The 12,453-nt window shown below is 46.8% G+C and overlaps 1 protein-coding gene across 22 annotated transcripts in view; it reads right to left on the bottom strand.

The window, feature by feature from the left end:
* Nucleotides 1-12,453, bottom strand: part of SAE1 (SUMO1 activating enzyme subunit 1) — a 68,578-nt gene that overhangs the window by 20,281 nt on the left and 35,844 nt on the right. The gene's annotated exons all lie outside the window — the stretch shown is intronic.

Raw genomic sequence — 12,453 nt, 5'->3', positions numbered from 1 at the left:
TATTTTTTTTCCTCTTAAAAAAAAAAAAAAGGTCAAGTGATTCCTGAGCTTGACGCTCACCTTTAAAGTGGAACACCGACTAGTACGAAAGGCCTGTGATTTACAAAAGGAAGGGGACACAGACATGGTGAGTGCAGAGGTGCATTACGTGGGGACGAAACAGAGATCCACGGAGCCTGCTGCACGGACTCGGCTCCCAGCTTGGGCAGCTGCCCCCTCCACTCGGAGCTATTCTGACAGAGCCCTCTGCATTCAGACTCACCCTGCTGGTCACAAGCAGCAGGGAGACAGGAGCTTTTCTCCAACCCAGCACTTGAGTGGCACATGACCTTGACTCTGGGCATCTGCTCCTCTCTGCCAACCGCTCTTACCGAGGGAAGATGGCACAGGACATTCCCGTGACTGTTGTCTGACAGTCAGAGAAAAGATGTGAGGCTTTCAACAAGAATTGCAGCTGGGCTTGGGGCCCGAGAGCAGCTCAAACACAGGCTCATGCGGGGGTGGGGGAGACGTGGGCCTGCAACCAAGAAGACAAGGCAGGTTGCTGACAATGTTGCCCATTATTACAATCTGGTCTGGACCCAGTCTCCTCAGTCTCCCATCTGGAAAAGTGGGGAAAGAAAATGCCAGGGGGCTCTTGCAAAGTTTAGATTTAAAAAATGGACATAATGCTATTAGTATTAGCAAGGCTAATAATCAAAGTTGGACTGAGCACTTTGAGGTACTGGGTGATGCTTAAACACTGACTAGGTTTGGTGAGCCTGGACAAATGACTTAGCTTCCCCAAGACTCAGTTTCCTGCTGTGAAAATGACATGATCACAGTAAGACCTACTCTCAGGAGGTGCTGTGAGGCGGTGCCGAGGCCGTGATGAAGCATTTGAAGCGCTTCGTCAACAACTGTTAAGGCACAGCCTGTAACCTGCGCCTGGCCTTCGCCTAAGCCCTGAGCACGTATGCAGCAGACCGGCGGTTACGCCTCTTTTTCAGGCTGAGGAGTAGAGCAGGTGCCAAACCAGAGTCGGCTCTCTTGCCAGGTCTATCCTCGGAAGGTGGCAAGGCAGTAAACTGCACGTACGGGTCCCCGCCGCCCTTCCCCCTCGCCTCTCTTCTTGCATGGAGTGCCTTCTTCCTTTCTCAATGACTGTGGTCTGGGTTTTCTACCACTGATAAGTGAGTGGCATCAGAAAAAACCAAACAAAAAAATAAACACAACAAAACCCACTGCTCCCCACCTCCCTAGATTATTTTTAAACATCTGTGGTTATGACAGCAGCAAATCAACAAGCACTCAGCTGCTGCCCCGTTATCAGAACCCGCTTCCCTGTGGCTGTCTTGTCCAGGCAGTTCTCGTCATTGCTGGACGCCAAAACACCGGCTGGGAACCCAGCCCCAAGTGGGGAAGGCGGCCTCTGCCTGGTTTGCAAGGGTGATAAGTTCTAAAAGAAGAAGTTCCTTCTGAGGAGAACTGATCACCCAATCAAACTGAAGTCTAGAGACAAAGTCAATTAAACATGAAAACAGGTAGGCTGGGGAGGGCAGGGAGAATTGAGGAAGGAGGAATCAAAGAAACTCAGTTTCCTAAAGTCTTTGTACAACAGTCAAAAGGTTACAAAGTGTCCATCAATAAGAAACCCTGTGAAAGAATCCTTGCAGTGATGAGGAAGAATGAGGTACGAAATACTAGAAAATTCTGGAAGAATACACAAGAAATGGCAGCTTCCTTTGAGGTACCTGAATACTAAGATGTCTCACTTTTTCAATCATCAGGAGAAAAGAGACTCATTCAGAAGGCTCGCTCCTCTACATGAGCAGGGGAAGAAGACTGATTAGCATCTCCCCCATTTCTTTATGAGGAAACAGAGCCACAAGCTGAAGGGACTGGTTCAAGGCCAGGGAGTATATGACAGAGTGAGACCTAAATTCCTTTCTTCCAAATCCAAATCTGGAAACAGCAAGGCTTAGGTGACTGAGAAGGTTCTACTGGCAGGAATAAGAAAGCATGAACTCCAAACTTACCTGGCTAGATTTACAAACCAAGAACAATCAGCCACATTAGAAAAGATACTCATTCTCTGGAGGCAGGCCCTAGGTCTGACCTCGCCAGCTCCTACCTGCCAGTTATTAACCAGCCCCTGTTCCTTGCACATGAGGAGTTAAGAGGAGAGAAGAAGGACCCCTTAACCCTTTGGGTGGTTTAGGACAGTCCTACAGCCAAGCCTGGGGCTTAAGAGGTACTGCCTGCCTAGGACCCTGTCGGGGAACAAGGCCAAAGGCCAACTATGCAAATTAGCACCATCTAAAACGGCTTTACGGGGGGCCTAAAGAAATAAAAGAAGCCACAGTTTAAGAAATGGCAGGATTCTCCCAACTGGGGACAAGTGCCCGCAACAACCAATCAATATGTATTTACCAAGGCCCTGCTCTGTGCCAGGCCTGTGCTGGACTGTTCAGAGGCGGCGTGCTGTGGGCCCTGCCCTCGATCACCCGGGATGCCAAAAAGGAAACCCAATGCACATCAGGGGAGCTGCACTCCTGGAAGGCACATCAGAGTGAGCAGTGAGACGTGGGAGGGGACAAAGCGGGATGTTCCAAGGAGTAAAAACTGTTGGACTTCAAGGCCCCTTCGAGGAGACTGGACTCAAAGCCTTCGGCCAAGACAAGAATTACCAGACCCTGACCATCGCCCCCCCCCCCCCCCCCCCCCGCCTGAGCAACCTGGCCTGCTCCTTCCTACTCCCTATTGGAAAGGTATGTGGCCCACTCCATACCCCGCCCCTCTGGGACCCTTTAGGCCCCCAACCAAACAGAAGACCCGTCCTTCCCAACCAATCGGCAGGTCAGCACGTACATCCTAAGACCTCTCTTTTCTCCCTGAGTTATAAAAACAGACACGACCAGGCACCCCGGTTTGGCTCTCCCTGATTATCAGCAAAGTCGTCGCGCTGCGCCAGCAGTGTTTCTATTCTCAATAAACTCTTCTTTCCTTTCACCCTGATATGAGCCTGGAAATTCTTCGACACACGTGCACAGAACATGAAAAAAATGCCTGTGGAAACAAGGGGGTGATTGCATGGAGCAGCAATTCGTTCAATGCTGAGCATCGGGCTCAAGGAGCAGAGTGAGTGGCGAGGAGAAGAGGTCAGCGGGCCCCAGATCTCGGAGGCCAGTCCACGAGGGCCAGACTGTCTCCTGAAGGCAAGACAATTATGGATGGCGCTCGGTTTGTAGACAGATTGCTCTGGTGACGGGTCTGGTGACCGAAAATGGATTAGAAGGAAGAGATTTGAGGGCAAGGCTGAAGGGGCTAAGCCACCAACGAAGGCCGAGAGGAGACGCAGTCCCACAGAGCCCCGAAGAGGGCTTGTCCAGGGCTCTGGATGAAGAGAGCTGCCAGTCAAGTTCTTGAACTTGATAAATACTCTGCAGAAGAGGAATCGGCAAATAGGTTGGAACCGCTCCATTGTCAACTGGTTTCCAACACAGGCAGCAGACACTGCACAGCTCCTCTTTAATCCGCCCAACAATGAGGCTCAGCAGGGTAAAGTGACTCTCAAAAGAGGCCACCATCTTCACCCTCTGTCCCTCCTAGTACCTGCCGCCAAGCCAGCATTTGTTTTTATCCCTAGTAAGGTCCTGCCTGGCTCTCGTGGTCACCGTTTGCAGTTAGTTGCTTATATGCAAATACTCCGCCCTACAGTCTGCCTAACACTTGGGCCTGAAAGAGAAAATTCCTTCTGCAGAGCAAGGGTCCAAGTGGAGGCCAGCGGGTGGTTCTTGCTATGCCGTCTCCTACCGGAGGCATCGGCTCTGTTCTCAGTCACGAGGTATGCTAGGTCCCCCACAGGAGAGGCGCCTCTGGAAATGTGGGAGAGCAGCCCTCTAGCGCCCCTTCCCGGGGGGACTGAACATTTGAAGACAGGAGGATGTACTGCTACAGGTACCCTTCCTGTGGACCCAGCACAGATAAAGCCTTTGCGGGTATTGCTCACCAGCCGTCAAATACCAGGACTTTTCCAGGTGCTAAGAATTGAGTTTTTCTGGAGGTAGCTTTTGGTTTTCATTATGTTAATTTTGAAATAATTTAAGACATACAGAAAAATTCTGTACACAGAATTTCTGCGTAACGCCCTCTAGATTCCCCAAATGCTAACATTCTACCACATTTTCCACTATTTTTATAATTCATAGAATTTTATTTATACATCACTATTTCTTTATATTTATATCTATATATATATTTTTTCTAAATGATTTGAAATTTGCCCCTGAATACTTCACTGTGTATTTCCCCCTAACAAGAATATTCTCAAATAACCAGAAAACAATGATCAAAATTATGAACCTGGAGTTCCCGTCGTGGCGCAGTGGTTAACAAATCCAACTAGGAAACATGAGGTTGCGGGTTCGGTCCCTGCCCTTGCTCAGTGGGTTAACAATCCGGCGTTGCCGTGAGCTGTGGTGTAGGTTGCAGACGCAGCTCGGATCCCGCGTTGCTGTGGCTCTGGCGTAGGCCGGTGGCTACAGCTCCGATTCGACCCCTAGCCTGGGAACCTCCATATGCCGCGGGAGCGGCCCAGAGAAATAGCAAAAAGACAAAAAAAAATTACGAACCTAACATTGATAGAGTATCATTATCTAATCGACAGATCTTTTGCCAATTCTACCAACTGTCCCACTAATGTCCTTGAGAGCAAAAGAAAAAAACTCTTCTGGAGTTCCCGTCGTGGCGTAGTGGTTAACGAATCTGACTAGGAACCATGAGGTTGCGGGTTCGGTCCCTGCCCTTGCTCAGTGGGTTAACGATCCAGCGTTGCCAAGAGCTGTGGTGTAGGTTGCAGACACGGCTCGGATCCTGCGTTGCTGTGGCTCTGGCGTAGGCTGGCGGCCACAGCTCCGATTAGATCCCTAGCCTGGGAACCTCCATATGCCGCAGGAGCGGCCCAAGAAATAGCAAAAAGACAAAAAAAAAAAACAAAAAAACTCTTCTTCTCTCAGATCCAATCTGGAAGTCTGTGTTCCATTTAGCAATCGTGTCTCTTTATTCTCCTTTAATCTGGAATGGAGTTCCTGGGTCTATCATGACACTTTTGAACAGTACAGGCCATTTACCTTACAGAACATTCTTCAATCCACATATGTCTGAGTTTCCCTCATTATTAGACTGAGATTACCCACTCTGGGTAGGAAACCAGAGTGGTGGTGTGTCCTTTCTTGGCGCATCTATCAGGAGGCAGGAACCCCTATCTGTCCTCTTGGAATGTTAACTGCGGCCTCTTGGTTGAGCCAAAGGTTCTCTAGTCTCTCTTGGGAGGACATCTATCCTGCTTCACAGCAAACTTTCCTATTAGTTTCAGCATCCATCAATGTTTCTTCTTTCTTATTTGGCCACGCCTGTGGCATACAGAAATTTCCCAAGCCAGGAATCAAAGCCCCACCACAGGAGTGATAATACCAGATCTTTAACCTGCAGAGCCACCAGGGAACTTCCTCATCAATGTCTCTTGACAATTTTTACCACTGTAATAATGATCAAATACAGGGCTGTGGTTTGTTTTGTTTTTTTTTTTTTCTTTTTAGGGCCTCACCTATGGCATATAGAGGTTCCCAGGCTAGGGGTCAAATCAGAGCTATAGCCACTAGCCTATGCCACAGCCACAACAACGCCAGATCCAAGCCACGTCTGTGACCTGTACTGCAGCTCTAGGCAATGCTGGATCCTTAACCCACCGAGTGAGACCAGGGATTGAACCTGCGTCCTCATGGATACTAGTCAAATTCATTTCTGCTGAGCCATGACGGGAACTCCAAATACAGATTTTTTTAAAATCTTTGTCATTCCTGCTTGATTTACTGTTATTCTTCTGTTAAAAAAAAGTTCTAAAACTAGGTTATGATGATGGTTGTATAACTATAAATATAACAAAATCCATCGAATTAACCCCCTCTCATTAATTCACTTATTTAATTATCCATCAGTATAGATTCACGGGCTATTTTATTCTGAGTTATAATCCATTACCATCATCACTTATTTGATCCTCAAATTGTCCGAGGTGTGGATAGTAGGAGCCCCTTCAATTCGACTCCTGTAACCTTTTGACATGACCCATGATTCTCTGAGTACTTCCTTACTTTCTGGCATAGCAGGATGCTCGAGCGCACCTGTAATTTTCCTACTCCAGTCCCACAATCAACCATTTCTCCAAGGAGTCCTGGTTCCTTGGACATTAGTAATCATGACCTGGGCATAAAATACTTTCACTGCTACCAGAGTATCTTTGCATCTAAGCTCTAGCAACAGCCAGAACGAAGAAATATATATGTATGGAGTTCCCATTGTGGCTCAGTGGTTAACGAATCCGACCAGGAACCATGAAGTTACAGGTTCAATCCCTGGCCTCGCTCAGAGGGTTGGGGATACAGCGTTGCCCTGAGCTGTGGTATAGGTCACATCCCAGGCTCAGATCCTGAGTTGCTGTGGCTGTGGTATAGGCTGTCGGCTGTAGCTCTGATTTGATCCCTAGCCTGGGAACCTCCATATGCCTTGGGTACAGCCATTAAAAACAAAAACAAAACCAAAAACCTGAATCTGTTCTGCATTTTCCAAATGTTTCCCAAGTGACCCTGATATTCTCCTACTAATTGGGAAACCACTGGCTGTAAGAATAAAAACCTAACCAAGTGGGGCTCTGATCTCATCTCTGGCAGGTTCCCACAAAGCTCCAGTCTCACTGTGCCATGGTCTCTGCACCGCAGGCTGCCTGCATGCACTGCTCCTCTGTCAACAATGGCCTCACCTCCCTTCACCATCTGGCAAAAACCCATTCTTTAAAATCCAACTGAGGGAGTTCCCATTGTGGTGCAATGGAAACAAATCCGACTAGTACCCGGGAGGACTTGGGTTTGATCCCTAGCCTTGCTCAGTGGGTTAAGGATATGGCGTTGCCCTGAGCTGTGGTATAGGTCACATCCGAGGCTCAGATCCTGAGTTGCTGTGGCTGTGGTGTAGGCTGTCGGCTGTAGCTCCAATTCGACCCCTAGCCTGGGAACCTCCATATGCCATGGGTGTGGCCCTAAAAAGCAATAAAAAGCAAAAAAAAAAAAAAAAAAAAAAAAATCCAGCTCAGAGGTCTCCTCTGTGAAGACTTCCCAAACTTCTCAAAGGCAGCCAGACCCTCAGCGCCCCGAGCTCCCGTAACATTTTGCTTTTGATTATGGCATAACTCACACATATTGCAAACCCGGCCAGCACAACACGAGCTTTCTCAATAGCCCTCTGTTATAGCTCTCCTCACGAGGACTAGAATTGTTTGTATTTGTCTTTTCCATTGGCAAGGAGACTTACTCGTCTTCCCTTGATGATTCCCAGGCACGAGATTTGGCATATAGCAGGTGCTCAAAAAATGTCTGGTCTAACATTATTTTCAGCTTTAATTTTGTGGCTCAAAATGGCCTAAGTACTTTTCCACGACCCATCAGGACAGACTGAGAAAGTTAAGATTGCCAAGGATTCTCTGCTAAGTAACTCGCCTGCAGATGAAGTCCATTTCTTCCCGCTCTGGGCTAAACCTACATGTTATTGTTCATGCTGGTAAGGAGATGCTGTTTCCATACTAGACCCGATATTTTTAGCACTCCTGTTATGATAAACTCACAGTAACCTCAAAAAGAACAAATCAAAGTCAACTTTTTGCCACAGGAAACCAGCTCACACTTAATGTTTTGCAACATGCCATGGGAGAATAATAAAAAGATGAGACCTTCTGCTGAAAGATGGTGAGGCCAACTCTCCAGATAGTGGAAAAATGCAGCAGGAAGCGTTTGGTCTGGCCACTATCTCATTAAGTAAACTGGAAAAACACTCAACACCCAAACAAGGCAGACTCACGCACATAGACGGCAGGGCAGCTGCTTTACCAGAGGCTGAACTGCGAATGGTCTAAGTGTGAGGGGGAGGCCAGGACCAGGGTGACACTGGGATGTCACCTAATGGGTACCCAGGGGAGTCGGCAGGCAGGAGGATCCTGTGGGGGCACCAATGGGCAGGCCGCTCTCCCTCCAGGGTGAAGAAATGACGGACAAGCAAATCAGTCACCCATGCAAAAACTATTTGCCGAGCACCTACTAAGTGTTCCATCAGGCAATGGGGAAACATGGTCAGGCTCTCCACAAGGTATCCTCACGCCGCATATCATACCACAACCCCTGACCTCACGAGGAATTCCTTCGGCATCATCAGTATATTAGTCACATTCCTAGAAAGGCTCTTGGGAACAATTGTAGGACTAGGAAAAACTGAAAACAAAATTGCTTTCAAGATGAGACTGTCACAAAGACAGTGCAGGCAAAGAAATATATTTTGTAGCCAACAAAACAAATGGGGTCATTCTGTATATGCTCCAAGATCCTTTCTGAAGCACTTAGGGCCGTCAAGTGAAAAAAAAACCAAGTTGCTAAATTGCTTAATAGTTTGGTTACATACATACACACATGTATGATTACAGGGAATCATTTTTCAAGAAGGCACTCAAGAGAATTCTCAACAGTAGTTTCCACTGGTAATCAGGAACAGAAAGAGTTTAAAGAAAGAAAGCTTACTTTTTACACCTTTGGGAATTGTTTGAAAATTTTTTATGTGATAATTTTCTAATAAAAATAAATTTTAGGAGTTCCCGTCGTGGTGCAGTGGTTAACGAATCCGACTAGGAACCATGAGGTTGCGGGTTCGGTCCCTGCCCTTGCTCAGTGGGTTAACGATCCGGTGTTGCCGTGAGCTGTGGTGTAGGTTGCAGACGTGGCTCGGATCCTGTGTTGCTGTGGCTCTGGCATAGGCCGGTGGCTACAGCTCCGATTCGACCCCTAGCCTGGGAACCTTCATATGCCGCGGGAGCGGCCCAAGAAATAGCAAAAAAAAAGACAAAAAATAAAAAAAATAAATAATAAATTTTAAGTATTTCTTTGGGTAAAGGAAGATGACGCTCTGGGTCAGAATTCAGATAATCTTTGTGTCTAATACATATTTGAACCAGGATTGTCTGTAGTTACAGTGGTGACCCTGTTTTCATGACATGCAGGACTGCTGATCAAAAATTTAACAAAATCACTCAGTTTAGACATGCATATTATAGAGGTGACAGCACAGTCCATGGGTAAAACAGAACTCATGGTCTAAATCCTGGTTTTGCCTATAAAACCAAGTGTACGATTTCAAGCAAGTCATAACTATGTTCAATTTCAGTCTTTCTAAAATTCCCGGAGGTCCTGTCGTGGCTCAGTGGTTAACGAATCTGACTAGGAACCATGAGGTTGCGGGTTCAATCCCTGGCCTTGCTCAGTGGGTTAAGGCTGCGGCGTTGCCCTGAGCTGTGGTGTAGGTCGCAGATGCAGCTTGGATCCCACGCTGCTGTGGCTCTGGTGTAGGCTGGTGGCTGCAGCTCCGATTCAACCCCTAGCCTGGGAACCTCCATATGCCGCAGGGGCAGCCCAAGAAACGGCAAAAAGACAAAAATAAATAAATAAATAAATAAAATAAAATTCCCTGTGGCACGGGTTTGACCTCTGGCCCAGGAACTTCCACATGCCACGGTGCAGCAAAAACAAAAACAAAAGCCACCATACTCCAAAGATGGTAAGAAAATATATCAGAAGTTCCTGTTGTGGCTCAGAGTTCTCAGCATGGCTCAGCAGAAATGAATCTGACTACCATTCATGAGGACATAGGTTCAATTCCTGGCATCACTCAGTGTGGTTAAGGATCTGGTGTTGCTGTGAGCTGTGGTGTAGGTCACAGACGCACCTCGGATCTGGCGCTGCTGTGGCTCTGGCGTAGGCTGGCAGCTACAGCTCGGATTCGACCCCAGCCCAGAACCTCCATATGCCACAGGTGTGCCCTAAAACAAGATATACATACATACATACATACATGGGATCTTTAAAAAAGAAAGAAAGAAAATATATCACATGTTCAGCACAGTGCCTCCTAAAGGTAGCAAGTAGTGTTCAACATACAATAACCATTTTCAGATGCCACAAACACAAAAACTGTACTACATGAGTACTGCCTAAAAAGCGTTCATTCAAGTTGGGTACTCCCCAAGGCCATTCCACATTCCAAAGTTAGAACGTTGCCAATGTTTGATTTACAATAGCACAAAAACAACAACAACAACAACAACAAAAGGGAGCTCCAGTCGTGGCTCAGTGGTTAACAAATCCAACTAGGAACCATGAGGTTTCGGGTTCAATCCCTGGCCTCGCTCAGTGGGTTAAGGACCCGGCGTTGCCGTGAGCTGTGGTATAGGTCACAGCAGAGGCTTAGGTCTGGTGTTGCTGTGGCGTAGGCCAATGGCTACAACTCCGATTCAACCTCTAGCCTGGGAACTTCCATATGCCAAGGGTGAGGCCCTAAAAAGACAAAAAAAAAAAAAAAAGAAAAAAAGAAAAAAAGAGGTTAAGATGGAAATTTTCATGGTGTGTGTTTTTTATCATAATAAAGAAATTCTGTGACTATAAACTATAAACATAGTTTTTTAATCACCAAGTCTAAACCCTGGGAACTTGCAGCTAACAAGATAACTAGTACAGTTAGAAGAAAGTAAACATATGGAGTATATTACCCAACAAAATGTCACAGGCAGAAAACTAAAATTGCTGCCATGATAATATCTACTCAAGTATGAAATTAAGGGTAAGATGAGTCAATCCTAAAATTCCACTACACAGAAGCAAAGTACCCTACACCCCCCTGCAGCACACAACTAGCTAAGCCAGGTCTCTAAGACTTGCTTGGTGCTAAGCCTCTTGCATGTGCATCAACCAAGCCTTACAAAGCCCTCTAAGGCAAGGGCTGTGAAAACCCCATGATCTGAGTGAGCCTCAGGGAATGTAAGTCTGGGGCTTGACATCATCCACCTAAAAAACTGGCAAAGCCAGGGCTAAAAGCCAAGTCTGCTTTGCCCTCAAAGTGCTAGTGCTCAACAATCATGTGCCACTGCCTGCCATCTGTGTCATGGGGTTAAATTAAAGCTCTTGCTTCTTCCCCACAATGTGCCTACTCCCCAGCCCCTTGTACCTTCTTCTTCTTTTTTCCTTGTTTTTTAGGGCCGCACCTTCGCCACATGGAAGTTCCCAGGCTAGGGGTCGAATCAGAGTTGCAGTTGCCAGCCTATACCACAGCCACAGCAACATGGGATCTGAGCCATGTCTGTGACCTATACCACAGCTCATGGCAACTCACTGGATCCTTAAGCCACTGAGCAAGGCCAGGGATCAAACCTGCATCCTCATGGATAGTAGTCAGATTGTTTTCTGCTGAGCCATGAAGGGAACTCTAGTCTGTGCCTATCAAAACAACTTTAAGTGGGGGTAGAGCAGCTACTCTGTGTGAATGTGGCCTGGATCCGGTGAGCTAATACTCACCTAGCATTGAGAATGGAGTCTGATACCTCACACGGCGTTTAATTATTAGACTGCAAAGACCTGGCCCACTCACGGCACACCCTTCACCATCTGCATTCTGTGTCCTTTCAGGCAAGACACAGAGCCTCTCAGGGTCTCTGTCTCCTCATCCCAAGAAACCAAACGGGATAGTATGCACCATTTTCTACCTCATAATGGAGCTGTGACGATGAGATATTTGAGAGAATACTCTGGAAACTGCCAAGGTTAGATCAGGGTTTCTCAACCTTGGCCCTAATGACACAGGGGGCTGTCCTGGGGCATGTGTGTGGGGATATTAAGCAACACCCCTGCCCTCTCCCCACTAGATGCCAGGAACACCTCTCCCACCCCACCCCAGTCCTAACAACCAAAAATGTCTCCAGCATCTGCCAATGTTCCCTGGAGGGCAAGGTTGCCCCCCCACACCAAGAACCCCCAGATTATGGTAAACTTAAATATCAGTTGTCTCCTTTTCTTTTATGAACAGCAGTTAGAAATGCTCAGGTACCAACTATAATAGAAAAAATAAAAATGATCCCCCCCCCAAAAAAAGAAATGCTGAGGCTATACCCCAAACCTTTGCAAATTACCGGTTGTTTACTAAGGGCTTTCTATGTGCCAGGCACAGGGGAAACGCTGGGAAGTACACCCCCCAAATCACAAAAACATCCAAGTGGGGTTTTTTGGGTGTACTTTTCTAGTAGTTTCTATAACAGATACGGATAATTTTTACACTAATTAACAAACTGATGTTATACACTTACTGCTTACTTTGAGAACATGAGCAACCTTGCTCTCTCTGTGCCTCAGTCGCCTTGTCTGTGAAACAAGGATGCTAAGAGTATTCACACCCAATAGCGCTTGCGAGTAAGCCCTCAGTGCTCACGATTATTTTTTTTTTTTGTCTTTTTGTCTTTTGTCTTTGTTGTTGTTGTTGTTGTTGTTGTTGTTGTTGTTGTTGCTCACGATTATTTTTAAATTAGCTTTAAAAAATCTAAGTGCCAGGCAAGAG

Source organism: Sus scrofa, chromosome 6 (assembly GCF_054392235.1).
Source record: "Sus scrofa isolate SSC_HxYL_T2T_F1_AM1 chromosome 6, Sscrofa_HxYL_maternal_Yorkshire_Landrace_v2.0, whole genome shotgun sequence".
NCBI lineage: Eukaryota > Metazoa > Chordata > Mammalia > Artiodactyla > Suidae > Sus > Sus scrofa.
The sequence above is the reverse complement of the archived record's forward strand: the minus strand, read 5'-3'. Positions and strand labels throughout refer to the sequence as shown.